This window comes from Panthera tigris, chromosome D4 (genome assembly GCF_018350195.1).
Source record: "Panthera tigris isolate Pti1 chromosome D4, P.tigris_Pti1_mat1.1, whole genome shotgun sequence".
NCBI lineage: Eukaryota > Metazoa > Chordata > Mammalia > Carnivora > Felidae > Panthera > Panthera tigris.
In genome coordinates this window covers 62,957,668-62,970,920 of record NC_056672.1, presented here as the reverse complement: position 1 = coordinate 62,970,920, position 13,253 = coordinate 62,957,668, and positions in this window count along the sequence as shown.

The window sequence follows — 13,253 nt, the reverse complement described above, 5'->3', positions numbered from 1 at the left end:
TTAAGTCACATGACCATTTGGATATTTTTATCTCAACTACAATGAATTTGCTGAGAAATGCTCATTAACTGGCCCTTTTCTTTTTAGGGTGAATTTTATATTGAAAACCTTTGGGGGCCATGTCAAAGATGATTGGAAATGTGATTAAAAAGTACTTAATGTATTAGAACTGCAGTGGAAATGTGCTGTGGCTTCCAGGTCCCTCCAGTCCTTGGGTTGCAGGATTGTTATGAGTCATCACTCTGTAATGAATGGGGATTTTTTGGCTTAGAATTTAACAGATTTTCTTGATCTTTTCCCATATGATCTACACAGAAATGTGGATTAGTGAACTGATTTAAAGAAAAAAAAAGGCATCTCTGTTAATAGTTTGGGGTAAAAACAGGTGAAAATCCAAAGCCAAATGATGAATTTCTCAGAAAGAAACAAGGATCAGATTGTGTAAGTATGTAGGAATGGGGTAGCTTTAAGATGTTCAAGAGATGGGAGAAGACAAAGATGTAGAGTAGAGCAGAGGATCTCGCATTTGTCACCTGTTCAAGTTTATTTATTTTGAGAGAGAGAGAGAGAGAGACAGAGAGAGAGAGAATGAGTGGGGGAGGGGCAGAGAGAGAGGGAGGGAGAGAGAGAGAGAGAGAGTCCCAAGCAGGCTCCATACTGTGTGTAGAGCTTGAATTCATGAACTGTGAGATCATGACCTGAGCTGAAGTCAGACGCTTAACTGACTGAGCCACCCAGGCACCCCTTTAAGATTTTAAGTAATCTCTACACCCAACATGGGGCTCGAACTCACAACCCTGAGATCAAGAGTTGCATGCTGCACCAACTGAGCCAGGCGCCCCTGTAATAAATTCTTCATGCGTGCATCACCATCATGAAATCGTCATAGGAACAGCCTGTGGAGAATGCATAGGAACTAAACAGTGAATGGTCAATGTTCTGGATATATAATGCATTACTCTGCTAGGGCCTGACTTCTTACTGCATTTAGAATAAAATTCAAACCTCCTATGTTAATTTCCAGGCCAGATGGAACCGTCTGACTTCATGTCTTAGTGCCACTCCCATCCTTGTTCTCCAGGTTCTAACCACACCAGCTTGCTTTCACTTGCTTGGACTTGCTACACTGTTCTTATTGTAAGGCCTTTGCATGGCCATCCTCTGTCTGGAACACTTTTCCTTTGGCTAATTCTTTCCTATAATTCAGGTCTCAACCTAATTTTAATCCCTCCCAGCAGTCTCTCCATCCTATCTAAAGCAGTCTCCCTGCTTTCCAGCCCCCAGGCCCATCTATCACTTACCCAGTTTGATTCTCTTCAAAGCTCTTGTGACCCAAAATTCCCCTTTTATTTTAGGATATTCCCCCCCACCTCCCCCCATAGGATATAAACTTCACAATATCAGGAGTCTTCTTCTTCATTTACTGCTGTAGGCCCAGATCCTAGAACAATACCTGACATATAGTAGGAAATGAATGAATGAGAGAGAGAGAGGAGAAGAAAGGCAGGCAGGAAGAAAGGGAAGAAAAGAAAAAGAAAGGGAGAAAGAGTAGAGGGATCCACAGTGGAACTGCCCACGGAAAAGAGGAATACTGGCTGAAGAGAAAAGGAACTAGGGAAGACAATTTAGGAGAGAAACAAAGAGGGGTCCAGGTAGTGAGGGTTGGTTAGGATGTACAATTCTGACCCCTGTGAAAAGAAGCTTTTTTGCATGCATTCTAGCAGAGGGAATGGCAAGTGTGAACAGGAACTTTTTAACACATAGCTGCTTTTTTTTGGTTGTTGTTACGGTTTTATTTCTAGTGTGGTGTGGGGTCCTGTGTGTTACTCTTAGGCAAAGGTTGGGATTTTTCCTTCAGGCTGCAACTGCTGGATCTTCCTGGTGTTGCCACTGGGAATCATCTAGACATGAAAACCACCCACCGTGGGTCCACAGCCTCTTCTAGGACTTTTAGGCCAACAGGCTGGAAAGAGAGTGACACAACCATCACCTCACTGTACCAATGAACCCAAGTTCTGTGGGTGAGCGGCTATGGATGATAGGAGTGGCTTTTGGCAAAACATTACACAATTTAACACAAACCAAGAATAGAGAGGTAAATCTTCCCAGAGACTAGATGTCTGGAACAAGAGACTACTTAGGAATCATTTTTCTGGTACATGACTTTTGGGGTATTTTTATTGTATCAGTGCAGCTTTGTTTAAATGTGAGTTCTTTGTAAAAGTTGAGTCCTCTGCAAAACTCATACACTGGCAACATTTTAGACAAAGAATGTACACCACCCCAGTTTGTTTTTATCCAGAAAAAGATGTAAGCTCTGGCACTGCTGTGACCCGAGGACTTGAGACCGTGGTTGCTTGTACAGCCAGGAGCCCAAACTTTTGAAACACAAGTCAACGAATCTGTGTAGATTTTTTTCTAACACCATGTTTGGGCAATTCCTTTTGTCCTTCTCAACCATACCCTTGCCAACACTAATACATCCAGTATCCGTAGCCATCTGGGGTTCATCAAATGAAGGTTGGCTTCCATTTAGCTCTCCCTGCAACGAAGTTTATGACAAAGGAGGCAGGATTCCCGGAATGTACATTTGGAGTGCTTCCCCCTCATTTGAACTAGAAGAGGTGAAAAAGCATCTAAGTTTTAAAGTTATTTAAAAAAAAAAAAAAAAAAGGAATTGTGTGTGTCTGTCACATTCAAGATCATAGTTCCTGTGTTATTCTGCAAGGAACTACATCAAAGTAATCATATGTAAATCTAAGGATAGCATTTTATCTCCATCTTAATAAATGCCTAAATCACATTAGCAATATTCATTCAAATGACTCAAGCTGTTTTCTTACTTTAAAATTTTTTTCCAGCTTTACTGAGAATAATTGATATAATCACTGTATAAGTTTAAGGCATACAGCATGCTGGTTTGATTTACATATATTGTGAAATGATAACCACATTAGGTTCAGCTAACATCCATCTTGTCATATAGGCACAATAAAAAGAAAAGAAAGAAGAAAAGAAAAAACATTTTTCTTTGTGATGATTTCTTTTTTTAATCTCGATGAAGTATTAGCTGAAGTGCCCCACGCTGTAGAAACACACTCCCATATTTGAAACAGACAAAGCTTTGAAGAGATTAAAATCTCATTATCTTTCATTTTACCAGTTAACGCCAGAGGAAGAAAATCGTTTCAGCTAAATTAACTGCTACTGTCACACTTACACATGAGTCCTCACACTAAGGCAGACACACATCAAAATTCAGAATTACATCTCATATATCATGAAGGCGTGTTGTAAATCTTGCAGGTTGGTTTCAGTGCATAGACAGTTGTGGCATAAGGACGCATTTAGCTGCAAATAACAGAATCCAGTCTCCCAGGGCCTCACGCAATGATGTTTAATTTTCTCACCTAAAAAGAAGCCTGGAGAAGGCAGGCTTAGCAGTGCAATAGTCTCATTGAGGACCCAGATTCTTGTCTGTCCTTCTGGTCCTCCATCTTTTGCCACCTAATGGCTACTGCAGCTTCAGATATTAAGTCCTCACGAGGCTACATTCAAAGGTGGAAAGGACTGGGGTAAAAAAACTTCCTTCTTTGAAGTTCTGTTTCTTTTCCAGGAAGAAAAATTTCAGGAAGTCTCCCTGAGACCTCTCCTTTTGCATTGGCCAGATACCGGCCAGGCTTGCTCTTAGACCAATCCCAGGCAAAGGGAGATGGGACAAGCCCAATCCCAGTTCACTCCCTCACAGCTTGGGTGGTGGCTTATCTTTCTTGACCTCAAGTGCTCTCTGCCCATCACTCAAACAAAATAGGGCTTTTGTTACCCAGAAAGACATATATGGATAACTCAGAGGCAAAATGTGAACAGTGACTGTCCTGTTTCTGGAGGAAGTGGCCAAGACTTTTAATATTCTTCCTACTTTTGCCCCTTTATATAATATTTAGAAGTTGAAGCAACATGGAGATTTATTTTATTAAGATTTATTTAACTGTATAGTTACAGAGTTATGTCATAGGAGCCTTTCAAAAAAGATGCTGCTACAAGACTAATTGTCTTGGAGTGTCAAAAGCTTTGAGAGGCTTAGCTTGTCAGATTCCTATAGGCCCATAAGACTGCATTTTCTTTCCAACATGATGTCAGGACATCTGAGTGGTTGACCATGAAGCACCACGTAAACAATAAGATCATTGTTGCCAGCTTCAAGGAAATACAGGTAGTCAAACTCAAATTGGACAAGGGAGATTGACCGTTTGGCAACTGAAGATCATGCTTTCTACCTATTGTTGAACTGTTCTGAATTATTGATTTGGGGCACACAAAGAGCTTTTAATTTTTTCCAAGTTCATAATTTTGGAAAGTGGTCACATGAATTTTGATACATAGTATGAACTGTGCAGTGAATTTCTAAAACTGGCAAATCGTAATATGGCTCCATTAGAAAGTATTTTCCTGTCTGTATTCAGTTTCAAGAGACAACTATGAAGTTGAAATCAAATTACGTTCACCAAGAAAACATGGCATTCCTAGAAGTTTAGAGGTAAGTCTCATGAACTTTAGAGGTTAGACATGAACTCTAGGGAGGTCCTGACATTTCTAGCAATTTGAGCAATGCTTGGCAGTGTACTCTTTAAGAAAGGAATAAAGGTGAAGAATTACAGTCAGTTCTAGAATTTCAAGCTCTCCTCAACAAAAGATAACCCAAAACTCAGTCGATAAATACCTAAAGACACCTAGTCTCACCAGCCTGTGAGTACAAATGAAGTCATGTTAATAGTAAATAATGCACAGTTTCCTTTGTTGACAGACCCTTCCCCACCCCATAAAAGTCTCACTCAGATATTTCTTGAGAATCTCCAAAAAGGTACCTTGCACATATGTGTCACATAGCAATTTGCCAGCCACAGTTATCACACAGCATCCATCTTGTGTTTCCTCTCCTGCCTGCACAGTGCCCCATACTGCCTGCAAAGTAACTCTAAAGGGCTTTCTCTTTCCCCTGCTATGCTAGCCTGTGCCAGGCTTTCTATTTGTAATGCTAACCCAACTGTCAGTCCCGGAAGCTAGGTGAGACTTGGCCACACCAAGAACAAATACTACTGTCTCAGGGGCTTACCATAACAAAGGTTTATTTCTCACTGTCATAAAACCTAATACATAAAGATCTGGACAACCCTTTAGGGCAACTATTTTCCATATAGAAAGTCAACAATTTAGGCTGAGAATGGTTTCACAGTCCTGTAGCTGTCCTATCATGAGCAGGAAACCTCCCTGGTCAACCAAGCAGGCTTAAAGAGATGCCAGATAAACAAAGGGCTTACTGGTTACTTACCAGCTCTTCTCTATATCAGACTGCAAATGGCCAGAACTATGGCCCCACTCAACTGCAAGAGGGCTGAAAAGCACAGAGAAGTCTTCCACAGATATGAAAGAGGAGAAGAACAATAGTGGAACAGTATTTGATGCATAGTAGTAAGACCTACTTTACAGGTCAGTGCTGGGTTCTGGAAAAAAAATGGAAACAAAGACCTCGCCAGGTCTTTGCTCTGTTCTGTCACCTGATCCTCAAATCAGTACTGCTTATACCCAGAATCCCCAAAACTTTCTCATGAGTAGGGTCCATTATTTAGTCATAATTTCTCTTTGTTAGGAGCTTCAACATAGCCCAAGAATGGGGGGACAATGCCGTATCATCTCTCTCATTCCCTCTCTTTTTTCCTTTTTCATGACAAATCCACATACACCCCTTTTTTTTCTAACTCCTTCACTAGGTGTCTGACTTGTTCACTGCAATAGGATAAAGTCACAGCCCAGTGTCTGGAACTCAGAAATGTGTTAATGAGTCGATGGATGGATGGATGGATGGGTGGATGGACAGATGGGTGGATGGAAGAGTGGATGGATTGATGAATGATGGTTTTCTCTCTACCCGGAGAGGAACTCAAGGGAAGCCTGTTACTATTTTCTATTTACCCTCTGAACTTCTGGCACTTTGACCCTAGCTTCAGTCCTTCTGTCTTGGACACCACTTTTGGCTCTTTTGGGGGGCTCCCTTTGGATTGGGACCTTGTTTAAGATTAACTATGGGAGAGTGAGAGTTTCAGTTTAGTGGCTGAAATTCTACCACTCAACTTCAGTGATTCCTAATTAAGGAATGTGCACATGAAAACAATAACCAAATGGAAAATAAAATACCTTTTTATTAACTGGTCACTAAGTACCCTATTATCTGCCAGTGTAGACATCTTTGTTAAGCCACATGAGATTATGCTGTTTAGGCCTGGAATCTAAGGAAGGCTTGCATACTTCTATCACTTGAGAGTGATGGAAAGGTCTGGAACAGACCAGATGCAATTGATGCAGAAGCTCTTAGGTAAAAGAGAGAATGGCCAGGCCCTGACCCAGCGCACTGCAGTAAGGGGACTGTGTACAAACGAGGGAACATCGGCTTAGAGACTCTACCGCCTAGTAGAATATAATTGGTATTAGCCCTGTGCATTGAGTGCTTGAACAACTCCCCCTCCCTCTGAAAGAAGCTGGTAAGAAAGGTGGACTGAGGGTGTGAGAGCAGTGAAAATGCCCCCTCCTCTACAGACCCAATATCTAAAAGGAAGGAGAGCTGGCTGGAAATTCTCCATCTCATCTTCCCCTCTTCCATAATTAGCTCTTTACCCTTCCTCGTCTTAAATGCTACCTTCACTTTCCTCTTTGCCCAAACCCTTCAGTCCTTTACATGGGGTCACACCTATTCCACTCCATGACAGATGTCTCCAGAAAACCAATCTAGGCCAGTGTCCTCACTCTACTAAACAAGTTTGTTAGAGAGACCAGTTCAAACTGTAGGCTTATTGATGCATTTTTGTACAAAGTCCTTTTTTATTTTTTTATTATTTTTGAAAGCAACTTAAAAAAATGTTTATTTATTTTTGAGAGAGAGAGGGAGAGGCAGAGAGAGAGGGAGACAGAACCCCAAGCAGGCTCCACACCATCAGTGCAGAACCTGATGTAGGGCTCAAACTTACAAACCGTGAGATCATGACCTGGGCCAAAACCAAGAGTTGGACTCTTAACCGACTCAGCCACTCAGGAGGCCCAAAGTCCTTTAAGAAAAAAATACAAAACTCACTACATGTTAATACTGGCATATGGATACACTTTCTTTTGCCTGTATATGGATTTCTGAGCAAGTGGTGCACTATTCTAAGTTCTTGGGAAACTTACATAAGAAATAGCCTGCAGTTAGCTTCTGCTGCTCAGCTAGGGTCCCCATCGCCTTAACATGTTTGCTGTAAAATAACAAAAAGTTCATAATCATAATTAAAAACAGCAATTGGGGGAAAAAAGACTGGAAGTTTGACCATGATGTGGGCAATGTGAGAGGAGAGACTTTGGATGGGGCAGTCAGTATTTCCCTGCCAGCTCCAGTCTCTCAACCTCTCCCAGTCTCCCAATTTTATGCCATTATTTCCCCCATTCACCTTCATTTCTGCCAGCCTGAATTAGTGTGAAGAGTCTCTATGTCATAAGTATCTATTTAGGTAGTACCTATTTAGGTAGCTGTTAGTTAACATCATCTTCCTTGTTTCCAACGAATTGTGCTGTTTATCTAATAGCTCTGTCAACGAAATTTTAGAATAAAAAAATAGCAAAACACCTCAAAGCATTCTCATAACTGCAGAAACTTTACAAGAAAAAAAAAACAGAAAATGGAAGCAGTTAAGAGACTTCTAAGTAATGTACAGACACTCCACCACAGAAGATGGCCAATAAGCATATGGAAAGATGCTCAACATTATTAGTCATTAGGCAAATGCAAAGTAAAACCACAATGAGACACCCCACACCCCCATTAAAATGGCCACAAAAAAATTTTCAATGACCATCTGAGTGTTGGTGAGGATGTGGAGCAAATAGATGCTCAAAACTGCTGTTGGGAACATAAAATGGTACAGCCACTTCAAAATACAAGTGGGCAGTTTCCTGAAAAGTTAAACATACACCTACTGTTTGATCAGCCCTGATCATTCCACTCCTAGATATTTATCCCAAGAAAAATGAAAACAAATGTCCACATGAAGACTTGTACATGGATATTTACAGAGCTTTATAATAGTTAAAAGCTGAAAACCACTCAAATGTCCATCAGCAGCAAGTGAGTAAACACAGAGGGACATCCATCTCGTGGGATACTAGTCAGCAACAGAACTTGAATGTGGATGAATCTCAAAATAATTATGCTGAGTGAAAGAAGTGAGAGCAAACAAACAGAAGTATGTATTGTATGATGCCATTTATGTAAAATTCTAGAAGATAAAAATGAGTCCCTAAAGGGACAAAGAGCATAATCAGCGTTGTTTGAAGATGTGAGTGAGGTAGAAAGGAAGGGTAGAAAGGAAGGTACATGAAGAAAGTTTTAGGGGGGGTGGTTATGTTCAGTATCTTGATTACAGTGATGGTTTCATGGGTGTATACATATGTCAAAACATCAACACTTTACAAATGTGCAGTTTATTGTGTCAATTATATCTTGATAAAACTGTTATTTGAAAAAGATTCACATAGTGGTTTTTGTACCAAAAATGAAAGAACTGGCTTGCATTTTTTCATTGCTTCAAACTGCTCTTGAAAAGTGCTTTTCTTTTTTTTTAATTAAAAAAAATGTTTAATGTTTATTTTTGAGAGAGAGAGAGAGAGAGAGAGAGAGCATGAGAGAGCAGGGGAGGGGCAGAGAAAGAGAGGGAGACACAGAATTTGAAGCAGGCTCCAGGCTCTGAGCTGTCTGTCAGATGCAGGGCTCGAACCCACGAACCGTGAGATCATGACCTGAGCTGAAGTTGGACGCTTAGCCAACTGAGTCACCTTGGCACCCCAAAAAGCTCTTTTCAAGAGTGTAGGTCAGTGGAGAGGAGGGTGAGTGTGCTGGGTTACCTATTACCTCACTGTGCTTTTATCTATCGGTTTCTTTAGAGTTTCAGTAAAGACTTATTTCAAAAAAGGCCAGATTTAGGAAAAAATGGAAAAAGTCTTTAAAATTTGCTGGATCATCTCATCTTTAATGCCTACTAGCTATAACAGTTTGTGAATCTAAAGTTCTATAAATCAGTTATGTATACTGTCCCTTTGACTTGAAGATGCCCTCAATTATAAAAGATACACTCTATCTCTAGCTTTTAAAAAAGCAGTAAAAGTACACTTATTATAAGATTCACTCCAGTTTCAAAAATATTAGAAAGTATGATTGAGAATAGTCCCTGTAGCAAGTAATCCCAAGGCTGCCAAAAGGGATGCCAAGGGCCTGCCTCTATAAGTTCAAGGTGCTCATGTTGTGGCCTGTAGCACTGTGGCTAGTCTCAGGCACAGTCTCTAAAGAAGAAGCAACATACCAAAACCCCAAATTTCACACTTAGCACAGGTTTCCTCATTGCCCAGAATCTGTAGAAGCCCTGATGCTAGGGTTATATCCAGAATCCATCTTATCTTTTAAAATTGTAAATTTGGTTACACTTATGTAAATTGGATCAGGAATCATCAGGGAAATGCAGATCAAAACCACAATAAGATATCACCTCACACCTATTGAATGGCTATTATCAAAAAAATAAGAGATCATAAATATTGGCAAGGATGTAGAGAAAAGGGAACCCTTGTGCACTCTTGGCGGGAATGTAAATTGGTACAGCCACTGTGGAAAAACAGTATGGAGGTCCCTCAAAAAATTCAAAATAGAACTGCCATAGGATGCAGCAATTTCACATGTGGGTATACATCCAAAAGATTTGAAATCAGAATCTAAAACAAATATCTGCATTCCCATAGTCATTGCAGCATTATTTACAATAGCCAAGACATGGAAGCAATCTAAATGTCCATTGAGAGATGAATGGATAAAGATAATGTGTTGTACACATACAATGGAATATTATTTAGCCTCAGAAAAGGAGGAAGTCTTGCCAGTTTTGACAGCATGGATGAACCCAGAGGATGTGAAATACATTAAACAAATATTAGATGATACCATTTATATGAGGAATCTAAAATAGTCAAACTCCTAGAACAGGGAGTAGAATGGTGGCTTCCAGTATCTGAGGGTTGGGGGAGGGGGAAGCTGAAAGGTATTAATCAAATGGTAAAGTTTCAGTTAGCACTGAGCCTATACCGATTGTATACTTTACAATTTGATAAGCTTTTATGTTAAATCTTCTGTTAAGCCTTTGCTAAGATCTTATGTTAAATGTTATCACGCACAAAAAGTAATAATAATAAAAGAGGGTGGGAGGAAACTTTCGGAGGTGATGAATGTGGTATGTATTGTGACGATTTCATGAATGTATACTTATCTCTAAACTCATCGAGCGATATACATTAAATAAGCAACTTTTCTATGTCAAAAAATAAAAGTTAAATTAGGTGAAAAATAATTTGTCCATATTTCCCTTCATTTGGCTGTTATACAAACTTGGAGAGACTCTATCTTAACTTCCCATGTGAGACAATCAGAGACTATTTTTGGCTTCCTTATGTAAGAGTATGCAAATGAAAACATTGATGGATTTTAAAAATATACATGATGAAAAGAAGGGACTCAATCTAGGAATTAGAGAAGTATCTTCCTATTAAATATAGTTGCTGCAATAAATAAATTATAGCAAATTTATGAATCAAGTTTTTGCAAAATTCCCAAGAGAATCTTAAATCAAAAATTCCTGTAGTCATGAAATGATAATGAAAAAATTAATTAAAAAATAAAATGGAAATATCTAAATTTATCTGTTAGTTGTGGTGAGTGATAAGTATGTCTGGATCCCAAATTTCAGAACCCTGTCTTGCCACCTCCTTTCAATACCTTGACAAAGGCCACCCCCTAGAGTATGTGCACAAGTGACAATTATGGGAACATCATCCCCAAATCTTGATGTCCTCTATCCTTGTGAGCTGTTGGGCTAGGAAGTATGACTTGTGCCCAGATGAGTCACCCTCCTGCCTGGGAGACTCCACTCAGGTTCTTGTTTGGTCTACCAAGGAAGGAAGCCAATTTTTCGAGTTGGAAGAGGACTCCGAGTCCTCCTACAGTACCAGCTCCGAGGAGGAGCAAAGAGGGAAGCAATTCAATAGGAAACATCTGAGAAGACCAAGAGGCACCGAAGCATTTATCTTAACCCAGCTCTACTGAAGGGAGCTCTATCTTTACTAGAAATACGGTCTTCTCAGACCTCAGAGAAAGTGCAGGAGCTCCCCCTAGAGGATAGAGCACGAAGACCGCACTTCCCCATTCCGTTCTCCCCACAGGCTTACCCAGGATTTTACTTCCCTTCTCAAGAAAAGGCTTTGGAGACTCCCTTACTGATTTGAACATACCTCTCTTACGGTACGGTACTTACCACATAGCACTATGTGGGCTGCTACAAGCCCATCTCTCCCCCTCAGGTGTGAGCCCTGAAGGAAACCAGACTATGTCACATCCAACACAAAGATTATTTCAAGTCAAAGGCACCTAAAAAACAGCAGATGAAAAAGGACACTCTGACCTTACTTTTTATTCCTCAAAGCAGGAAATGAAAGTTTTGTGTGAAAGACACCTTCCCTGCAACAGGAGGAAAGAAAAATCCTTACCACCTGAGACAGGAGACTAGGCTGAGAGAAATCTTGATAAACCAACCTTGTTAAACTCACCCTTACATCTCAGTCACTTCTCCACCATTAACTTCCCTAACCCTTTGTCTTTCCACGTTTCCACAATTTACTACTTTTGTTCACTTTAGTGTATGAACATTTGGCTCTGTTTCCTTGGGTCTTCATTTTCATGGACATGTAAAAGTCTGAATGCTTAAAAAAAATAACAAAAAAATAACCAAGTAAAAGTCTGTATGCCTTTCTGCTGTTAATCTGTTGATTGAATGTTGATTCAATTCTCAGTCCCAGCTGGAGATCCTATGAGCAGAGAGGTCAAGGTTCACCTCCCCTGCAGCCCCTTGAGGGAAGCACCTGTGCTGAGGTGTCCTTCCTCCTTTGCAGCAGTTCCTGGAACACAGCTGGCCCTCGGCAATGGTGTTTGTTGGAGGAATGGAAGCGCCCGTAAAAAACGAAAGCCCTTTGATCACATTCCTACCTTGCAATGTTCAGTTATTTCTCTTTCTTTTCTGTTCTTTTTCTTCTGTCACATATTATACCTGCACTTTATACAGCCCTTGCCTGTGCAATATTTCATTTCATTTCATTTCATTTCATTTCATTTCATTTCATTTCATTTCATTTCATTTCACTTCATTCTCACAGTTCTGTTGGGGGCATATATCAGTGCCTGCCTTTACTAGAGGAGAAAACTGACATTCATACTGATGAGGTGAGTAGCTGAAGGTTCCAGAGACAGGCAGTTCCCCTAGGGCCTTTCCTCTGTAGCCCAAGGATGAGCACTCAGGAGGCAGCAAGCCAGGGATACTCCGACGTGGAATCCCTAGCAGGCAGTCCACAAACCAACAAGAGGTCACCAGGGGATAAAAGACCACAGCTTCTCTGAGCAAAATCTATCTGGATGAAGACACCAGTTTTCAGGGTGTTTGTTGGCAATGGCAGGAATCAAAGGGACTGAGTGATCTGATAGGATACAAAAATTCTGGATTTATCGTAGACATTGATTTACTGCAAAATGTAAAGGAAAAGATTTCTTTTGCCAATCACTCCAACCGGCCATTGTTTTAGGAATTATCTTGCCATCATAGATCAAACTTGAATAGAAAGAAGTGGCTAAGCACCAGGGATTTGGAGTCATATCTGCTGGGGTCATGTCTCCGTTCAGTATGATCTAAAGTGGAGCTTGAGCCCCACTTTAGGTGAGCACTAGCCCTGCTTTGGGTGAGCCCCACTTCTCTCTCTCTCCTTTCTCTCTCTCTCTCCCTGCCCCTAACTCGCTCTCTCTCAGAAAAAATAAAGGAACTTTCCCCCCAAAAGTAAAAATTATTAAAAAAATAAAAAATTAAAACAAATATAAGAAGGAGAAACGGATATTGGGAAACAACTTGCAGTTAGTCACACTATTCATTAATTTGACCTAATATTTCCAGTTGTGGGAATTTATCTTAAGGAAATAATCAGAAATGTATAAAAAGTTTTAAGGACATCTCCTTTTGTAATTATGGCAAAGAAATTAGAAACAACCCAGATTTCCAAAACAGAAATTGGTTAAATAAATAAAGGCTTATCTATATTCTGGAAAATTATAGACCCATTAACAATTGTGTTCTCAAAAAATATTCAATGGT